This window comes from Aegilops tauschii, chromosome 7 (genome assembly GCF_002575655.3).
Source record: "Aegilops tauschii subsp. strangulata cultivar AL8/78 chromosome 7, Aet v6.0, whole genome shotgun sequence".
NCBI lineage: Eukaryota > Viridiplantae > Streptophyta > Magnoliopsida > Poales > Poaceae > Aegilops > Aegilops tauschii.
Genome location: NC_053041.3, coordinates 329,612,611 through 329,626,362, shown reverse-complemented (window position 1 = coordinate 329,626,362; position 13,752 = coordinate 329,612,611). Strand labels below are relative to the sequence as shown.

General features: G+C 49.5%; 1 long non-coding RNA gene across 1 annotated transcript; it reads right to left on the bottom strand.

Annotated features, from left to right (window-relative positions):
* Nucleotides 1-10,970: 10,970 nt before the first annotated feature.
* On the bottom strand, nucleotides 10,971-12,418 carry LOC141026540 (uncharacterized). Its single transcript, XR_012188789.1, has 2 exons — nucleotides 12,142-12,418; nucleotides 10,971-11,293 (listed from the first exon to the last, which is right to left on the bottom strand). It is a non-coding gene; the product is annotated as an uncharacterized lncRNA (long non-coding RNA).
* Nucleotides 12,419-13,752: the final 1,334 nt, after the last annotated feature.

The window sequence follows — 13,752 nt, the reverse complement described above, 5'->3', positions numbered from 1 at the left end:
TTTGTCGCAAGAAGGGTCATCTTCACACAATCCCATGTAACGAACAAGAATGGGATAAAGAGTTGGCTTACAATCGCCACTTCACACAATACATAAATATAATTCATACATCATCCAAAATACACACATAGACCGACTACGGTCAAGATCCAAATGAAAATAAGATAACCCCAAATGCTAGATCCCCGATCGTCCCAACTGGGCTCCACTACTGATCATCAGGAAAAGACACATAGTAACGACCCCGTTCCTCATCGAACTCCCACTTGAGGTCGATCCCATCATCTGCACTGGCATCGTCGGCACCTGCAACTGTTTTGGTAGAATCTATGAGTCACGAGGACTCAGTAATCTCACACCCGCGAGATCAAGACTATTTAAGCTTATAGGAAAGGGTGGTGTAATGAGGTGGAGCTGCAGCAGGCAATAAGCATATATTGTGGCTAACATACGCAAGTGAGAGCGAGAAGAGAAGCAACGGAACGGTCGTCATCTAGAAATGACCAAGAAGTGATCCTGAACTCCTACTTACGTCATTCATAACTCGGACCGTGTTCACTTCCCGGACTCCGCCGAGAAGAGACCATCACGGCTACACACGCAGTTGATGTATTTTAATTGGGTCAAGTGACAAGTTCTCTACAACCGGACATTAACAAATTCCCATCTGCCTCATAACCGCGGGCACGGCTTTCGAAAGATAATACCCTGCAGGGGTGTCCCAACTTAGCCCATCATAAGCTCTCACGGTCAACGACGGATAAACCTTCTCCCGGAAAGACCCGATCAGTCTCGGAATCCCGGTTTACAAGACATTTCGACAATGGTAAAACAAGACCAGCAAAGCCGCCCGAATGTGCCGACAAATCCCGATAGGAGCTGCACATATCTCGTTCTCAGGGCACACCGGATGAGCAGTCCGTACAACTAAAACCAAACCTCGAGTTTCCCCAAGGTGGCGCTGCAAAGGGCTCTAGTTTGGACCAGCACTCAGAGGAACACTAGCCCGGGGTTTAAAGTAAAGATGACCCTCGGGCTCTAGAAATCTCGGGGGAAAAAGGCTTAGGTGGTAAATGGTAAAACCAAGGTTGGGCCTTGCTGGAGGAGTTTTATTCAAGGCGAACTATCAAGGGGGTCGCATAAATCACCCGACCGCGTAAGGAACGCAAACTCAAGGAACATAATACCGGTATGACAGAAACTAGGGCGGCAAGAGTGGGACAAAACACCAGGCATAAGGCCGAGCCTTCCACCCTTTACCAAATATATAGATGCATTAATTAAATAAGATATATTGTGATATCCCAACATATCCATGTTCTGACATGGAACAAACTTCAACTTCACCTGCAACTAGCAACGCTATAAGAAGGGCTGAGCGAAAGCGGTAACATAGCCAAACAACGGTTTGCTAGGAAAGGATGGTTAGAGGCTGACATGGCAATATGGGAGGCATGATATAGCAAGTGGCACGTAGCGCAGCATGGCAATAGAACGAACAACTAGCAAAGCAAAGATAGAAGTGATTTCGAGGGGTGGTCATCTTGCCTACAAGGTTCTCAGAGTTGTCGAAAGCTTGATCCTCGTAAGCGTACTCAACAGGTTCCTCGTTCACGAACTCGTCTCCCAGCTCTACCCAAGACAAGAACACAAGGAACGGAACCACACTCAATCACGAGAAATGCACAAGCAACATGATGCAAAACATGTAAGATATGCGAGATATGATATGCGATGCATATGCGTGCTCCGGAAGAAAAATAATGAACAAGACAGTAACTTGGAAAACCAAGCATTCCACTGGAAAGATGAGATGATTTCGGTCGAAATCGATATAAAGATCACCGGAAACGGATGCACGGTTTGTAAATGGCAAGCAAAACAAGAATGACCCGAATCTGCGATTAACAGCATGATAGCACTTAGAAGGCAAGAAACAACAATGATACAGCACACCAACATAGCAACAAAGCATATGACAGTAATCTACAGGAGATGCTTGACAAAAGTTGAACACTGAGCTATGGCTAGTTCACATCATAACAAGCTCAAACAAGCATGGCAAAAGTGCAAAAGATAACAGGTTCACAGACTTGGTGAAATAACTGGACATGTCTGAAACAGCATCAGGTAGCAATGTTCAGAGGGGCGACGGCGGCCGGCGCTCGCTGCAGAGAGAGAGAGATCTGAGAGAGAGAGAGGGAGGCAAGAGGGAGAGGGTTAGGAAGGAGGAGGAGAGGCGCGGCGGCGCGGAGCTCACCGGCGATGGCGACGGGCGGCGATGGCGGCGGGCCGGCCGGCGAGGCGACGACGGTGGCGGAGGGTGAGGACGGCGGGGTGGGCACGGGCTCGGGGCGGAGGAGGAGCGTGCCGGGAGGGCCGCGGACGGGCCGGCGGGCCGCGGCGGCGCGGGGTACGTGTGGCGGCGTGGCTGCCACGTGGCATGCGCTGATTGGCCCGGGCGGCGACGCGATTTGTCCGGCCGGCGGCGGACGTGTCCGTCGGCGCAGAGTGAGAGGGTTAGGGCTGGACTGCGATTGTAATTTCGGGAGAGAAGCATATATATAGATAGAGGGAGCTAGGAGAGTCCAAATGAGGTGCGGTTTTCGCCCACACGATCGTGATCGAACGACCTAGAGCATGGAAGAGAGTTTGGTGGGTTTTGGGCTGGTTTGAGAGGGGGTTTTGCTGCAACACACAAACGGACTTTGCGGTTACTCGGTTAACCGTAGGAGTACCAAACGACCTCCAAATGGAACGAAACTTGACCGGTGGTCTACCGGTGGTATACCAAGGCCACTTGACAAGCCTCGGTCCATTCCGAAAACGTTTGACACCCGCTCATGAAAAAAAACAAGAGGGGTGCACCAGAGGAGATGGGAGCGCCGGATTGCAAAACAGACAACTGGAAAATGCTCGGATGCATGAGACGAACACGTATGCAAATGCAATGCACATGATGACATGATATGAAAAGCATGACATGAACAAAAATACAAAACGAAAGACAAAACCCGAACACGGAGTGAATATCATAGCACATAGCCGAAAATGGCAAGAGTTGGAGTTACAAATATGAAAAGTTACATCCAGGGTGTTACAACTGCATATCTTGGTTTTTTGTAATATAATGCTTACCAAAGGTTTCAATATTTTGCTGTTACCATTGTTCTTTGAGCATAATTCTTTTTCATTTCCTAGTATCCTTATTCTAATTCTCTTAAATTGCTATGTTGCGTGTAATCTAGACAGCACACACATACATACAGAGGCACATCGTGGTGCTGCTTTGTTTCTGTGATCACATTGTGGTGCCTGGCACATTTGCCCCATCACTTCGTTACCCCTTTCTCCTGAAATGTTGATTAATTTCCGTTTCGGTTGAGATTGGGCACTCCTAGGTCAAGAAAATTAGCAAAGGTCATGCCCAATTTTCTTGAACTAGAAGGTGCCCGATTCTCAACTGAAACAAAAATTAATCAGCATGTATCTTGACATCAACCAACTTTCTGGACACATCCCTCGACAACTAGGTTATCTTGAGAACTTAGTGGAGTTGTGGCTTTGCTACAACACACTAAAAGGTTCCATCCCAAACTGCCTAGGAAATTTGACCAAACTCACAACCTTGGATCTTGAGAGCAACCAACTTTCTGGACACATCCCTCGAGAACTAGGTTATCTTGAGAACTTAGAGAAGTTGTTTGTTTGCTACAACACACTAACAGGTTCCATCCCAAACAGCATAGGCAATTTGACCAAACTCATAGCCTTGTATCTTTGCAGCAACCAACTTTCTTGACACATCCCTCAAGAACTAGGTTACCTTGAGAACGTGGACTTGGACCTTAGCAACAACACACTAACAGGTTCCATCCAAAAACACCTAGGCAATATTACAAACATCTCTCAATTGTTCCTTGACAATAACCAACTTTTTGGCGACATTCCTCGAGAATTAGGTTATCTGGTCAACTTAGAGATCTTGTTCCTTGACAATAACCAACTTTTTCACCAAACTTTTTTCCTATTTAGAGCGAACATGGCCCACAACGATGAGGCCGGCGGTTCGGGCAAGGCATTCTGGGAGCTGTCCCAGGAGATGGAGGAAGAACCTCACCGCTATGAGGACGCCGCGGAAGACACCGATCCCGACTACACAACCCCTAGTGGCGTCGGGGATGACACCACTGATGGTGCCGCCGAGGATGCCACCACTGATGATGGCCGCGCACGCACAGATGGCAGCCAACCGAAGAGGCAACGGAAGGACCGGCGCCCGAACGTGCTCGGCATCGTCAAGGAGGAATTTACTGAAGTGTCCTCCAGTGGGCATCCAACGACGCCCAAAGAGTTAGTAAGTGGGTACGCGGGACAACTCGGGTGCATTCTCCGGAGCACCGTCTCGATCAACACCGAGAACCTAAGGCATTGTGACCGAGGGAATTTGCGCAACCTCCTCTTCATGAAGCTGCACGAACGATACAAGTTCCCCGGTGACTTCGCGAACACACGCCTCTCAGGGAATAAAGTGAACAGTGCCGCCCTCATGAAGATGAGCACGGCCCTGGCTACTTGGAGAGCCGTGGTGAAGAGAAGGATTCTAAGAGGTGATAGTTATGAGAAGATCAAGGAGACAGATCCTTCGATCAGCGAAGCTGACTACCTGGAGTTCAAGATCAAGTGCGAGAGCAATGCAACTGCGGAATCAATTCAGTGGGGGAAAGATATGCGGGACTTGAACTTAGGGGTCCACAAACTCGGTCCCGGCGGTTACAGAGTGGCGGAACCTATATGGGACAAGGAGGACACGGAGCGTGCCGAGTAAGGCCTACCGCCCCTCTTCGATAAATACCGTGACAAGCAGACCAGGAACTATGTCAAGGCCCGGGACAAGATTGACCTGGTAATAAAGGAGCTTACCACGGATCCGAAGACCAAGGCGCTTGAGCTTGTTCTGGTAAGGAATACACCCCCGCGTAATTAGCTCCATATGGTTGCATTCTAATTAATGAAGCCAAATTTCTAAATGGTTCACGTTCCTTCCGCAGGACACTGAAAGCAGTAGCGCGGGGTCGTCTCAGAGCTCCCCTTGGGACACCACTTGAAATAGGGCGTTGAACGTAATGAAACACAAGGATAAGTTCAGTAAGCCGTCATCAGCTGGTCGTGTGGCCGGCAAAGGCTTGTCCACGAAATGGTCGGAATACTATAACACTCGGCGAAAGGAGAGAAAGACCAGCTCAGAAAGCCAGGAGCGCGAGGTTCAAGAACTCAAGGCACAAGTGGCGCGGATTCCGGAGATAGTCGAAGAGCAAATGCGAGACCAACTGGAAGCGACGATCACCACCATTGTGCCTACCTTGATTGAGGGGCTGCAGGCGTGGATTGCGGGCGGCCAACAGGGGCCGCCCCCGATTCCCAGCTTCACGGGCAGCAACTCGCATAATGCGCCGGCGGCGCCATTGGTGTCTCCGGCGGAGGCGGCATTGGTGTCTCCGGCGTCAGTGCCGGCATTGGAGCTTAATGCACCCGGGTGTGGGAAGAATACGCCGGCCGGCACCTCGGCAGCAAGCGGCCCCTCCGTCACTTGCACGCCCGCCGTTGGCGGTGCCTCGACATTAGCCGAGCTCGACGCCATCGCGGTAACTAAGCCTCTCGGCCGATGACTTCATCTCCTTGCCTTTGACTGGGCATCCCTGACGCCCTACATGTTTTCGCAGGGCGCCGCCGACGTTCCATGCACTCTCCTGCACTTCGTGGACGGCGAGTTGATCGATGTCACCAAGGCCGGAAACGTTCAACCGGGCAACCGCGTGTTCCACGGTAATCCGATGCCACCCACCATGTATAGGGTTCAACTGGTTCGGGTGCTACAGGGCTGCGACGACTTGTTACCTCCGTATCGACCCCCTGGGGCCGACGAAGATGATGTGATGACCCTCAGCGCCTGCATAAGCTGGTCCATGCTTTGGCCGAAGAGCCAGATTCGTTTGGGGGCGGGGGACACCACCCCACAGACAACACCGCCAGTCGTGCCCGCGCCAAGCCATGGCAAGACCGCCGCAACGCTACCGCCGTCAGCTGATCCGGACATGCATATGGCACAGGATCCAGACGACGACGACGGTACATTTACCAACGTCGATAAGTACTTCAACGAACATGGGTATGATGACGAATTCTTGGGGCCTCCTTCTCAAGAACCCAACCCTGTAAAAGACGACCGCGATCTAGCTGGTACCGCGGAGAAACCCAATTGCAACAGGCGTCGTCTCGCGTTCAGTTCTCAGGAGACGCCTCCAGCTGCCGCCTTCACCGAGCCTCAGATAGCCGAGGTGCGAAGTATTATAAGCCCCAACACACTCAAGAAGGTGGTCTCTGAGCAGAACTCGATCCCATTACAGCAGAAGAAGCAGAAGGGACAGAAAAGAAAAAATAACAAGCAAGGTGCAAGCCAGCCGGCACCGAGTACGATCCGTGCTCAGGACGGGCCACCTTCACCTAAGGATATCTCGAGGAGGGTTCATGTGGCGGGTAGGCCGATGCTACCGACTAATCTGCTCAATGCTGCAACCGGTGCTATGCGGAGTCTGCATGACAGTGTTCTTTCTTTGGAGAAGCGGCGTCTCTCCGAGAATGATGTGGCATACCCCGTTTTCATGGCCAAGGTGCCAGAGGGCAAAGGCTTTGTCGATAGCGCCATCGGGCGTATGATCGTCCTGCGGTTTGATTACATCTTCGCTATGTTTAACCTTCATCCGCTGCACTACACCTTCATTCAGTTATTTTCGCTCAGTATGGAGATGAGGATCATTAGAGACAAGACCCCGGACATCGTGATAGTCGACCCCTTCTACATGCGTGCCAAGATCCTGGGCAGCGCTAGGGACCGGCAAGTCGCAAGTTCATACCTCGAAGGTGTCATTCTGGCGAACCCAGATAAGGATAACTTCCTCGTGCCTTACTTTCCCGAGTAAGTCATCCCCTCACCGCCCCGTAACATATGATTTCTTAGATTTCGATCGTTCTTTTTTTTCTAACATTCCGTGTTTTGTGCAGTGACACACATTGCACACTCATCCTGTTAAGCCCAAAATATTCCATGGCCACGTATTTCGACTCGGACCGTCAGTCGAAGAAAGACTACACAAATATCAAGAAAGTTCTTGATGATGCTCTCCCCGGCTACGCCAAATCTGGAGGCACCTTTAGGAGGCCAATTTGTAGGTATGGCAAGCACGTGTTCACCCATGTAACGACGTTCCCCTGCGTCAAGCAGCCGCCTGGCGGTCAGAAGGATGCCTACTACGCCCTCCATCACATGCGGGCGATCGTATGGGACTATAATCACCTTCTGCTACCAACTAATCTCAAAGATTGGGCCACACGCTTGTCGGCAATCCAGGACGCGGACATCAGACAAGAATTCTTTCGCATCCAGTCGGATTTTGCCGAAATCATCCATCAAGATGTCCTCCGTACCTCGGGGCAGTTCTACCTCAAATATCAACCGTCCAACAGTGAAATAGAAACAACGCTACAAATGCAGGCTGACAACGATCGCGATTTCATGACCATCACGAAAGACGGCGGCTTCATCCACGCTCCGGTCCCTGAGTCGAGTCGAAAGTAATGATGCTATGTAGTTCTGAAATATCGATTAGCTCATGTTGTAATTAAACTTTAATGAATTTGTATGTCTCTTTAGTTTGGACAGTCGTTCAACTTATATGTAATCGATGCTATTTATTAGTAGGACCATGAATCGTGCTATTAATGTGTTGCTTTTCTCTTCCGATCCTTTTGTTGCATACTTATATATTGCTTATATATTGTCTGTGAATTGCTACTAACGTTTTGTTTGTCTAGTGCATAGAGATGCCGTCGTATGTCATGTACAAGGGTAAGGTTCCCGGAGTCTACGACGACTGGGAGGAGTGTCGGAGACAGGTTCACTGTTTCAGCGGTAACAGTTACAAAGGGTACACCACTAGGGCGGAGGCGGAAGCTAGATACGCGCGCTATCTAGCGGGAGAGAGGAGGGAGCGGAGGAGGAACCGGATGAAGACCAGTTTCATCGCGATGATGCTCATCGTGACCGTAGCTCTCTTCTATGTGATGGTAGTTTAGATGATCGATATCGACTTTGTAATGTGACGACAAACTCGGCTAATATATATGATGAACTTTGCTAATGTCTCGAGACCTGAACTTGGCTAATGTTTGAACTTTGTTCGCTATTTCGAATTTGGAGACTAATATGATGAATTCTATCGTGTGATGTTTATATTCTGTGCTGTGTAATGTGTATTTTGTGACCTGTGCAAATACCAGATATTTTGTAACCTGTGCAAATACCAGAAAAGCAAAAAATAATAATTCCTAATATTCATAGTAGTGGCGCACCATATTGAGCATTAGTGGCGCACCAGGGCTAAATACCAGTGGCGCATTATGGGGCATAGTAATGGCGCACTTGGGGGCATACATGAAGGTAAATATGCCCCCCTAAGAGGCATAGTAATGGCGCACCGTTGGACATAGTAATGGCGCACTGCCCGGTGCACCACTATTATCTGGTATACTAATGGCGCACTAGGGGTGCGCCATTAGTACTTGTTACTAGTGGCGTGGTGATAGTGGCGCACCTATAGTGCGCCATTAATGGCCAAAATAGGTGCGCCACTAACAGGCCTTTTTCTAGTAGTGTGGGGGCTGTACCCCTCAGTCCTTCAGCAGCCGAGGTGTTTCCCTCAGGCGCCGTTAAGTCAGCCCCCCGTGTCTCTTCAAGGCTCGTGGAGGGTCTATGGGACGACACCTCGGGGTCATCAGCCCTACGCGGCAGGCAAGCTAGGGGACGCGACTCGCTCTCCATCATCTCCGGCGGCAGATCCCCCGAGGATGAGGATAGCTGGGTGAGATTGCGGGCCGGACAAAAAGATAGAACATAGAGTTATCATCACAATTCATAGAGATTGGATGGGTGTGAAGAATCCCGGGCTACTTACGAGTCGGCTCGGGGCTAGGTCCGGCGACGATGCTTTGGGATGGCCTCGGCGTCTGACTCCGAGTCATTGGGGAGGGTAATTTGTCCCTCTTGGAGGCTTCGGCCTCCAGGTCTTCGGAGGCCGCCCTCTTCTTGCCCTTGCGGGGAGGGTCTTCTTCCTCCTCCTCCTCCTCGTCGTCGTCATCGCCCTCGTGGGAGGACTGGGCATCAGCTTCTCCGGACACTGCGTCCAAAGTGCCCTCCTCTTTCTTCTTCTTCTTCTTGTCCTTCTTTACCGGCGCCTGGTATGGTGCCAGGACCAGCATCCTCATTAGTAGAGGATTGGCTGGGTCTTCGGGGAGCGGAGCCGGACACCGGATCTACTCCGCCTTCTTGATCCAGACCTGTTTGGGGATGGACTACTCAATACTTCTCCTTCGGATCGATGAACCTATTGATGTTTGGAGGTTTTAGAATTTACCTCAGAGGCCGGATGGTTGCAGTCGAGGCCGGTGTCGTCTAATGACTTTGGCCACGTTTTCTGCTTCTTAAAAAGTAGCTTCCAGATCCCTTTATGCTTGTGTCGTAGAACCATTGTAGGGTCCGCGGCCTTTCCGGATTGAACTCCCACATCTTGAGGGGCCGCCGCTGGCAGGGAAGTGCTCCGTGGATCAACATCACTTGGATTACGTCAGCGAGGGTAATATCCTTCGCTATCATCCTCTGGACGCATTTCTACAGCAGCAGCACCTCAGGGACCGATCCCCAGTCCGGACCCTTGTCGGTCCAGGACGTGAGCCTCAGTGGGGGTCCGGATCTAAAGGCTGGAGTGGCTGCCCACTTGGAGCCGCGGGGTTCTGTGATATAGAACCATTCGTGTTGCCATATCTTGACGGTGTCCACAAAGACTCCCTTTGGCCAATTGACTTTGGGGAGCTTGCTTACCATGGCACCGCCACAGTCCGCGTGTTGCATGTCGACCACCTTCGGCTTCACATTAAAAATCTTGAGCCATAAGCTGAAGTGTGGAGGGACGTTGAGGAAGGTCTCACACACGATGATAAATGTCGAGATGTGGATGAACGAATTTGGCGCCAGATCGTGAAAATCCAGCCCTTAGTAGAACATGAGACCCTCACGAAAGGGTGAAGGGAGAATCCGAGTCCATGGAGGAAGTAGGGGATGAACACCACCCTCTCACCGGGCTTCGGAGTAGGGATGACCTCGCCGGATCGGGAAGCATGTGCTTGATTTCCGTGGTTAGATACCGCGCTTCCCGCAGCTCCTTGATGTTCTCCTCCGTGACGGAGGAGGCCATCCACTTGTCTTGAGAGCCGGCCATGGTCGGAGGAGTTATAGAGGGGAGAAAAGCTTGGAACTTGGGCGCTGGAGCTCGAGGATGGAGAGGCAAAGAGAGAATGAGGCATGGGTCGGAGGAGTTGGATTCTATCCACTTATATGGACTACGAATATCAAGCGTCCCCCTCCCCCGAGCCTTAAAACTCGCCTGTTCCCAAGGGGTCGTGCGAACAGCACTGTTAGGTTACCAAAACTCGTATTGATGAGAATCCCGCAATAAGGGGAGACGATCTCTGCCTTGACAAGACGTGTCAATGGGAGTTGCGTATTGAAATGCAAGGCGGGAGGACCAAAAAGGTTCGAGATGATAGCAGAGCCAAACGTGACGTTTCGCCAAAAAATGATGTCGATGGATATATTTTAAGTATAGTAAGCATGCATGTGCAACGCACGCATGAACGTGTGTCACATTATATTAAACATATGTAAGTAGTTCCCAACAAATGTTATATGTGCTCATCTCAAAAATAAATAGATGAAAATACGGTTTGTTAATGAATAAGGATTATCTGAGATGATAAGTACAACATTTTTCAAAATATTCCTAGGATAACACCTTAGTTATTTGAAGCGCATTGTCTGATTATTTACAAAAATATTAAGAACTGAATTGAACAGTTGCAAAAATGGATCTTCATCAATATTAAACAAGGTGTTTGAGCCGGTCAAAACAAAAATTCAGAAACTATGAGAACAACATCCATGAATAAAACCAGAAAATACATGGATACCTATTGACATGTTTGATCTTCATGTGAAGTCTCAGCAACTCCCCGATTCATTTAGTCGACTCTTATTCGGCTATTATGAGCATAGTTTAAACAACAATAGTGCATGAAAGAAACCAATACTGACAAGGAGCTCCTTTCAGAAAATCAATTCTTAACTCTTGAGGACAACTGGATTCCCTTCAACTTGAGTGGTAAAAGAGTTTGCTTTGGTTTCCTGAAAATTATGAAACCAATGCGAAGTTAACAAAATATGCCTGAACAGAATTGAGAGTTGTGAAGTAAAATCAGAATACATCTCCACTAAGACATCTCTAATGGAAACACAATTTATTATATTGATCTCATATGCTTCTTTAATTATGGATGATCAAATTTAGTCAAGATTTCCGTGATGAAAATAACAACCACTCTCACATCCGCACTTAAATATTGTAAATATAGTATTGCAATCTCAAACACAATATTGCAGCAGCAATTTCGTTGACATAGCTGTACTATTGCTAGTTTGACGGAACAAAAGGATATACACCAGCGAGAAACATGTACCAAAGGAAAGTACCTTCTAACTGTAGGTTAGAATTTGTACAGCAAGGCTGGTGCTTCTTTTAGCACTGACCAACCATTTTTTATTAGAGATAGTAAGTCTCAATTGAAAGGTGATCTCATAATATAGTGGTGATGCATTAGCAGTACCTTCTATGGGCAGCCAACCCACATAAATTGGATAAAAATGGGTTAATACTTCTTTCTAGACTTAAATCAAGGATAGGCTGCTACAGCTTTCGAGTAAAAACACATTGGAATCCTATTAGCAGTAGATTCAAGGAAGCATCAATACATATAATTTTTTAGATTTTCTGTATGATGGTGGTAATTTTGCAGCATGTCTCGACTAGTACAAATACACCTGAAATACATAATACCCTAGCAGAAATCTAAGCCTAAAAACATAGCATTTGCCAACTTTTCGTATGTTTCAGACTTTGATTTAAGACATTCTTAAACATACCCATTCATGTACAAAATTGCATAAAATTGACACGAATTCATGGATACACGAACCTTCGTTTTGACGGTCTTGATGGTCTTGCGAATGCTTCAAATATGAGCGGTGGCTGGACGAAACGTGTTCGTTGCAGCATGAGAGCTAAATCACTCCAGCAGATTAGTGCCAAACCTACCCCGCGTGTGGTCCATAGACATAGGCCAGCAAGTATAGCACAGTGATAGTCAGATTGTAGTAGGTGGACAGAGATAGAAGATCAGGTCGACCCACCCAAGCAAGCATAGCCAACGAATCCATGGCGGAAGTGGAGGTGCACGTGCTGGAGCGGATCCGAGTGGCGCCGGCACCCGGGACGCTGTGTCCAGATCTCCCTATCATCACCTTCTTCGACGACGTCGGCTGGCTCTTCATGGACCCTGTACCGCCAGGTCGACCCGGCCGCCGCGTTCTCGCTGCTCGCTGCCTTCCCGCCGCACACGCTCACCCGCTTCCTCCCGCTCGCCGGCAGCCTCAGCCCCGACTCCTGCTGCTTCTCCTACTCCAGCGGCCACGATGTGCTCGACCTCGTCCTCGTGAGTCAACTGAGGACTTCAACCAGCTTGAGTAGAGTATGAGACTACACCTCCTTCACCGCATCCAGACCAGATGGTAGTAGCTTGAGTATTCATTAAAACGAAATATGGATCAACTTCAAAGTAATGCCACAATTGTCTTTTAGTGCCAGAGTCTGACAATCAACTTTCTACATGATGCATTAAGTTACTGTAAATACAATTCCATTGTTCTACGATTGTGGCCTCACCTCCCTGGAAGAGATCAAGATCCCAGTCCTGTCCATTCGGCCACGAAAGCCTCAAGAGAGTAAACTCCGCTGACCTCTGGATATACACGAATAACAAGGACATAGTTGACATGGCGACTGTCTGACGATAGAACATGAGGCGTCTTCATGCACATAGAGAAGTTGCCCACGGCGATCCATGAATCTGTTTTCAAAGCATACAATTCCCACATAAAGTGAACCCGTGCTTGGCACGGCCAAGCCCGCTGTGTCCCACACGGCCGCCTCCACTCGACGGAGGAGAGGGACCCCGCCGCCGCCGATGCAGGCAGATCGCGTTGCGTCGTGTCACGCGCCGCTGCCGCCTCTCGATGGAGGAGAGGAACCCCGCCGCCGACGAAGGCCGAGCCCGCGGCGTCTCGCGCCGCTGCCACTGCTTGACAGCGGAGAGGAACCCCGCTACCGACCAAGGCCGAGCCCGATTTGTCTCGCGCCGCCGCCGCTGCTTGAGGGAGGAGAGGGACCCGACGGCGGTGAGGGGGAGAGAGGTGGGAGGGAGGGGGGCGATGGAGGCAGGCAGGATGAAACGTGGGCTCTCCTTTTTTTACGGGAGACGTGGGCTCTCCGTTTTTGTGTCGATTCGGCGGATGGCAGAGTTTTCGTCCACCGGGATAAATTGCTAGGCGTATTTTTAGTGAGGTCAGTTGTTACGTTAACGGTTACTCCCTCCGTTCCAAAATAGACGACCCAACTTTGTAAGTACAAAGTTGGGTCGTCTATTTTGGAACGGAGGGAGTGGATCTAAACGAGTGGATCTGATCATGGGGCTCTAATTGCTTAAGTTGTTGTGTGTACATTAGACGGGGTGTATTTAGGGAAGAAATTG